This window comes from Sus scrofa, chromosome 11 (genome assembly GCF_054392235.1).
Source record: "Sus scrofa isolate SSC_HxYL_T2T_F1_AM1 chromosome 11, Sscrofa_HxYL_maternal_Yorkshire_Landrace_v2.0, whole genome shotgun sequence".
Taxonomy (NCBI): Eukaryota; Metazoa; Chordata; class Mammalia; order Artiodactyla; family Suidae; genus Sus; species Sus scrofa.
In genome coordinates this window covers 1867522-1875458 of record NC_139393.1, presented here as the reverse complement: position 1 = coordinate 1875458, position 7937 = coordinate 1867522, and positions in this window count along the sequence as shown.

The window sequence follows — 7937 nt, the reverse complement described above, 5'->3', positions numbered from 1 at the left end:
TCCCTTGGTGTCAAGTTTCTTTCTTTCTTTCTTTCTTTTTTTTTTTTTTTTTTTGTGTGTGTGTGTGTGTTTTTGCCGTTTCTTGGGCTACTCCCTGGGCATATGGAGGTTCCCAGGCTAGGGGTCGAATTGGAGTCATAGCCACTGGCCTACACCACAGCCACAGCAACTCGGGATCTGAGCTGTGTCTGCAGCCTACACCACAGCTCACGGCAATGCCGGATCCTTAACCCATGGAGCAAGGCCAGGGATCGAACCTGCAACCTCCTGGTTCCTAGTCGGATTCGTTAACCACTGCGCCATGACGGGAACTCCTAACCATCCAGTTTTGAGAGGATGTTTGGCAGAGTAAGCAGAGCGGTCCACGCTTGTGTGCTGGCCCTCAGCAGCCGAAGCCTCTCTGACTGTGCACACTTAGCGAGTTACAGGGATTCGTTAACCAATGAACCACAACAGGCACTCCCCTTGGTGTCAAGTTTTATTGGAATTTATAAGTTCTCGCTTTTGTCAGCATGTTGTGACGCCCCCACACGCATGTAGCCACCCCCCCCACCGGAACAGGGTGCGGCCTCAGGAAGGGTCTGGGGGAGTTTGGCTTTCAGATCGCAGCACAGGCCCAGTCGGGCGTGGGGGGTTCTGTGACCCAGCCGCCCTCCGCCAAGGCACTGGCACGAGTGCCGATGTTCGAGGAGTCAAGCAGGCTGTCGGCTAAACCCTGAGCAGGAGCTGGTGTCTTGCCTGAGGCAGGTGTGGCGCCGCACCCTTGGTTTAGCAAGGTTGACGGGGAGTTCCCTGGTGGCTCAGCAGTTCAGGACTCGCTGTGGTCACTGCTGTGGCACAGGTTCGATCCCAGGTCTTGGAATTTTCATATGCTGCGGGCGCAGCCAGAAGTCAAGCAATTCGATGCTATTAAGGGACTAGAAAGTACGATAGTTTGTTTTCCTCTGAGTTGGTCTGAGAAGTGCAGCCAGGTGGTCACGGCTGGGCAGTCCTGGCCGGCTGTCCACCAGGCCCCGGCCCCATGTGGGGGGCTCCTTCCTACCCTGCTCCACCTTGGGTGGCACGCAGGCAGCAGCATCAGCAGTCGGGTGCGAGAACATTAGCTACCCCCTTGGAGCTCTGGGATGTTGTCCCCGGGAATGTCGGGGGCTCGGATTGGCCGGGGAGGATGGTGGGGGGCCCCTCGGGCCTGAGGGAGAGTGGGTGTGGGCGGGCAGGCTGGTGGTTCTGATTGCTGGCCCTTCAGCTCCAAGTCTGGAACAGGAGGCAAAAGGAACCCAGGGCACTTGGTGCCTCGGCGTCCCTCAGGCAGCAGCCCTGCGTCTCTGCCTCCTCCTCCTCCCGCCGTCCTGCGCTGGTTTGGTCCAGGCCGAGAGTTTAGTTGTGCTCAGTGGGAGGAATAGGGAAAGTCTGTCTGCTGCTTCTCACTGGAAGTGGAGGTGGGTTTCAATTTCTTTTTTTTTTCCTTCTATTTTTTATCTATTTAGGGCTGCACCTACGGCACATGGAAGTTCTCAGGCTAGAGGTCGAATCAGAGCTGCAGCTGCCAGCCTATGCTACAGCCACAGCAACGCAGGATCCTTAACCCACTAAGCAGGGCCAGGGATTGAACTTACATCCTTGTGGATACTAGTTGGATTTATTTCCACTGCCCCATGAATGGAACTCCAGGTTTTAATTTCAATTGCAGGGTTTTGTTTTGTTTTGTTTGGTTTTTTGCTTTTTAGGGCCACACTCACAGCATGTGGAGGTTTTCAGGCTAGAGGTCAAATCAGAGCTACAGCCACAGCAACGCAGGATCTGAGCTGCATCTGTGACCAACACCACAGCTCACGGCAACACCGGATCCTTAACCCACTGAGCGAGGCCAGGGATGGAACCCTCAACCTCATGGTTTCTTGTTGAATTCATTTTCACTGCGCCACAACGGGGGCTCCTCAATTGCAATCTTAACTCATTAACATCCGGAGTCGAATTCCCACGGGCAGTGTCTCACTGGCTCACGGCCCTGGCAGCACAGATCTGCCAGGGGAGTGAGCCCCTGGCTCTGCACTGGCCTGGTGCTGACAGCGTCTGGCAGGGCCAGGGTGGGTGGGGCAGCTGGCCTTGTCCTAGGGTGTCTCACACTTCCCGGAGCGAGTCAGCACATCCAGCCTCCCAGCTCTCTTCCTCTGCTGCTCTGAACACACGGGCCCTCCCCACATCCCGGTTTCCCACCTCTGTACGCTGGTGACTGGTGTCCCCAAAGGGATCACAGTGGCTTATAGATATGGGACCAGAGCACACGCCACCCGCAGCCCTTCCTTGCCTCTCTACGTATCACGCACCAACCACGATGTACCTTCTGGCTGAGCCCAGACTGGCCTCAGCATCCAACTCAGTGATTGGAGCAGGTCCTGCCAAGCCATCAAATTGGGCCCTTGCTATGGGCCCACCTGCCACCCTGGGGATAATGACACCAGCCAGGACCCCCATTGCCTCTCCTCCAGAGGACGCCTCAGCTCTCCGTGACCCCTCTCCCGTTCCCCCTGACTCCTGCACCAGCAGGAGCAAAGGCAGCCACATTTTTCCTGCCCCTAAAGATGATCGGCTTCCTCTGGCGCCCCCGTCCCTTCTGTTTCCAAGTCCTGCAGAAGGACAACAGGAAGCACGGAGCCTGGGCAGGGAATCCGGGCCGTGAGTCAAGCCCATCAAGCGACTGTATGTGTGTGTGTGTGTGTGTGTGTGTGTGTGTGTGTGTGTGTGGGCAGGGAATCTGGGCCGTGAGTCAAGCCCATCCAGCGACCGTGTGTGTGTGTGTGTGTGTGTGTGTGTGTGTGTGTGTGTGTGTAGGGCTGCACCGATAGCATATGGAGGTTCCCAGGCTAGGGGTCAAAGCTGAGCTGTAAGCTGCCGGCCTCCACCACAGCCCCAGCAACGCCGGATCTGAGCCACGTCTTCGACCTGCACCACAGCTCACGGCAACCCGGTTCCTTTAACCCGCTGAGCGAGGCATGAGATCAAACCTGCATCCTCATGGATACCAGCTGGGTTCTTCACCTGCTGCATCACAATGGGAACCCCCAGTAAGTGTCTTTGTATCACCTTGGGTGCATTTGAACTTCCTCATGTGGGTCTGAATGTAGCTTCTCAAAGTGCCTGCGAGGCTGCAAGGGCAAGGGGGCCCCACCTCTGCTTCTCTCACACCAGCTGTGCTTTTCTTTTGTGTAGATTTTGAAAAAACATTCTGCTGACAAAATGGTGGTTTTTTTTTGTTTTTGTTTTTGTCTTTTTTTTTTTTTTTTTTTTTTTTTTGCTATTTCTTTGGGCCGCTCCCGCGGCCTATGGAGGTTCCCAGGCTAGGGGTCGAATCGGAGCTGTAGCCACCGGCCTACACCAGACCTACAGCAATACCAGATCTGAGCCACGTCTGTGACCTACGCCACAGTTCACGGCAATGCCGGATCCTTAACCCACTGAGCAAGGCCAGGGATCAAACCCACAACCTCATGGTTCCTAGTCGGATTTGTTAACCATTGAGCTACAACGGGAACTCCTGTATTTTTTTCTTTTAATGGCTGCACTTGCAGCATATGGAGGTTCCCAGGCTAGGGGTCAAATCAGAGCTGTAGCTGCCGGCCTACACCACAGCCACAGCAACAGCATCGCCAGATCAAAGCTGCATCTGTGACCTATGCTGCAGCTTGTGGGAATGCCTGAACAAGGCCAGGGATCAAACCCACATCATCATGGATACAATGTTGGGTTCTTAACCTACTGAGCCACAGTGAGAACTCTGAGAAGTTTTATAATTTTTAAAAAAAAAGAGTCTTAGGGAATTTCCTGGGGGTCTGGTGCTTAGGACTCTTCACTCTCACTGCTGCAGCCCAGGTTCTTTCTGTGGTCTGGGAACTGAGATCCCACATCAAGCTGCTGCATGCTGTGGCAAAAAATAAATAAATAAATAAAAGCCTCTATCCACCTGCTGCCATTTCCTGCTCCCTAAACGAAACCTCTCTCATGTCTGGTTTTTCCATTATACTATTTTTTTTTTTTCTTGCTTTTTAGGGCTGCACCTGTGGCACATGGAGGTTCCCAGGATAGGGGTCAAATCGGAGCTGCAGCTGCCAGCCTACACCGCAGCCACAGCAACGTGGGATCCGAGTTGCGTCTTCGACCTACACCACAGTGCACGGTAATGCCGGATCCTTAACCCACTGAGCGATTCGTTTCCGCTGTGACACGATGAGAACTCCCCATTGTACTATTAATAGGCCTTTAATATTTCTTGATTTACTTATTTTAAACTTACTGATTTTATCAATCTTTTCAGTAAACCAGGTTTTAGGTTTTGTGACTTTTCTGGATTCCCATGTTCAATTTCATTGATTTCTGTTCTACCAAATCCTTACCGCTTACTTTGTATTTTTGGTTTTTTCTTTTTTGGCCACCCCATCGCAGGTAGAGTTCCCAGCCAGGGATCAAATCCGAGCTGGAGTTGTGACCTATGCTGCAGCTGCGGCAACGCTGGGTCCCGAGGCCACTGCACTGCCCTGGGGATCAAACCCACATCCCTGCCGCTGCAGACACACCACTGATCCTGCTGTGCCACAGGGGGAACTCCTCACTTGGTATTTGATTGCTGTTTTTTCTGGTTTCCTAAGGTGAAAGGTGAGATTGTTGATTTTATTTTTTATTTTTTTGATTTTATGTATTTCTTCTTTTCTCATATATTCAGGACTATAAATGTCTTTCATGGTGCTGCTTTTGCTGCATTCCACAAATTTTTGATAAGTTGTATTTTCATTTTCTTTGGAATTTTTTCTTGAGATTTCTCCTTTGACGTGTGTTATTTGGAAGTGTGGGGGTTAATCTCCAAGTATTTTGGCATTTTGCAGCTCTCTTTTCGTTATTGATTTCTGGTCTAATTCCACTGTGGTCTGAGAGCTATGATTTCTATTCTTTTGCATGTATAAAAATATATTTAAAAATGTATCTTGTGGCTCAGAATGCAGTCTGTCAACTGTTCTTGCTAAAAGAGCGTTGGGAGTTCCCTTGTGGTCCATCATGTTAAGCATCCATCGCTGGCACTGCCTGTGGGTCAGGTTCAGTCCCTGGTCTGGATTCGATCCCTGGCCTGGGAACTTCTGCATGCCTTGGGCACAGCCTAAATAAATAAATAAAGGGAGGTATTTGAAATGGAAAAATTAGCAATGATAGCAAAAATTAAAAACTCAATGGAACGTTTTCCTTTTTAGGGCTGCGCCCGTGGCATATGGAAGTTCCCAGGCGAGGGGTTGAATTGGAGCCGCAGTTGCAGGCCTACACCTCAACCATGGCAACGCCAGATCGAGCCTCCTCTGTGATCTGTGCTGCAGCTCTTGGCAGCCCTGGATCCTTAACCCATTCAGCAAGGCTGGGGATTGAACCCATATCCATGTCTATATCTGCATCGAAGGATTTTCAGAAAAAGAAAAAGTACGTTAAGGGCATTGAGGAAACCCTCCATTCAGTACTTCCGGAAAACGTACTAAAGCGGAAGGGTGTATTTTCGATGAAAAGGACTTGAAATGCTGAGCAAATGGATAAAAATAGACTCATACTAGAGTTCCCTTCGTGGCTCAGGGGTTGACAAACCCGACTAGGAACCATGAGGCTGCGGGTTCGATCCCTGGCCTTGATCAATGGGTTAAGGATCTGGTGTTACCGTGAGCTGTGGTGTAGGTTACAGACTCGGCTCAGATCCCTCGTTGCTGTGGCTGTGGTGTAGGCTGGTAGCTGTAGCTCCGATTCCGCCCCGGCCTGGGAACTTCCACATGCCGACGGTGCGGCCCTTAAAAAAAAATAGACACATACAAATGTTTGTCATCACAAAATTTCAGAATGTTTGAAAGAAAATCCTCCAAGCTTCCAGAGAGACAAACCAGTTCATATATAAAGGATCAAGAATTAGAATGGCTGGGGGAGTTCTTATGTGGCTCGACAGGTTAAGGATCCAGAGTTGTCACGGCAGCTCAGGTCACTGCTGTGGCCTGGGTTCGATTCCTGGCCCGGGAACTTCCACATGCTGTGGGTGTGGCCAAAAAAAGAAAAGAAAGTCGAAAAAAAATTGAAATTTACCTTCTGAAAAACTAATCCTGAGCATTTCACCTCATAACTTCTTGGTTAAAATGGTCACCTGAGGAGTTCCTATTGTGGCGCAGTGGAAATGAACCCCACTAGGAACCATGAGGTTGTGGGTTTGATCCTTGGCCTCGCTCAGTGGGTTAGGGATCCGGCGTTGCTGTGGCTGTGGTGGAGGCCGGCAGCTACAGCTCCGATTCGACCCCTAGCCTGGGAACCTCCCAATGCCTCGGGTGCGGCCCTAAAAAGCCAAAAAAAAAAAAAAAAAAAAAAAAAGTCACTTGAGAAAACTAAAAAGAGTTGCCCCTCCCTGCCTCATAAAGGGAAACCCGAAGTGTGTCCGGCAGTGACTGCGCCGCAGAAGTCCCTTCGCGCGGCGTGGTCTCCGGTCCTTCTCAGTGTCTGAGGAAGCAGTCGATGCCCAGGTCCCGCTGGTGTCTACGCCTCGTCTCTGCCGCCTGTCCTTGGCTTCCCCGCGTGGGCTCTTGTTCCCTGTCTCGGTTGAACCGGGCCCGCGGGGGCTGTCGTGGAAGAGCTTCCCTTCATTACACCGCGCGGTAGTCCAGGCGAATGTCACCAAACCGCAGGTGCAGGCAGCTGCCCGCGTGCGGTAGGCTCACCCACTGCCACGCGGTTGCGGGCGAGGAAGGGCGGCGTCAAGTTCAGACTCCAAGTAAGGAGCCCGGGCAGCTGGAGCTCAAGAGACCCCAGCTGCCCGGCGGCTTTTAGAGATGGGGAGGGGGCGGGGGCTGTCTGGAGCGCGATCAGCTCGTGGACTTTCTTCTGGTCGGTGGGTGGTGAGGCCGTTGTGGCTCAGTATCAACCTTCTGGTGCCAGCTGGTCTGGGGTCCACGGGCTGGTGGGCAGCGTGCAGTTAACGTCTGCCTCCTGGCGGGGGGTTCACTGTCTGCCACACAGTCCAGAGCCCATGAGGGGGAACGGAGGTCCCTTGACTTTGGTTAATGGCGAAACAGTTCTTTTGTTTGGCTTGACTGTTTTCTCTCTGCATGTTCTCATTTCTCTGATAAACTGCACTCAGTGCTCAGGGAAGGCCTAGGAGGCTATAGGTTCTCTACGGACAAGAGGCAGGCGGAGGACGTGGGGTGGGGGGTGCCTGTCCTGGGACGATCCCGCAGGGTCCTGCTTGAGACCTGAACGGTCACACATCAGCTGTGATCCCGGCTTTCAGGAAAAGATTGCTCCTGGAGTTCATGTTGCGGTGCAGCGGAAAAGAGGCCCTAAAGAAATTTATGTATGTATAGTTCCCTTAGAACATGCTTTTATTTGGATCACTTCTCTTTTCTTTACCCAAAGAGTGGTTGTTTTATAAATATGTGGAGTTTCCATTGTGGCACAGCAGAAACAAATCTGAGTGGTAACCATGAGGTTGTGGGTTCCATCCCTGGCTTCACTCAGTGGGTTAAGGATCCGGCGTTGCCAGGAGCTGTGCTGTAGGTTGAAGACGTGGCTCGGATCCCATGTGGCTGTGGCTGTGGTGTAGGCTGGTAGCTGTAACTCCAACTGACCCCTAGCCTGGGAACGTCTGTATGCTGCAGGTATGGCCATAAAAAGCAAAAAAAAAAAAAAAAAAAAAAAAAAAAAAAAAAAAAAAATCATTTTTCTAAATAAACCTGTCTTTTTCAATTAATCTGTGGTCTTTGTAAAATAATATAGGCGAGATGCACTAGACATATAAATATTACTAAAGGAACAATATGGAAACTAAGATACTGCTCTTTGTAGGTGGTTCTATGAGTATTTTAAAAATTATTACTTACTTTAATTAAGGAGAATAACTAGAATCCACCTTGTGTATTTCAAGGTGGCCTTAGCAC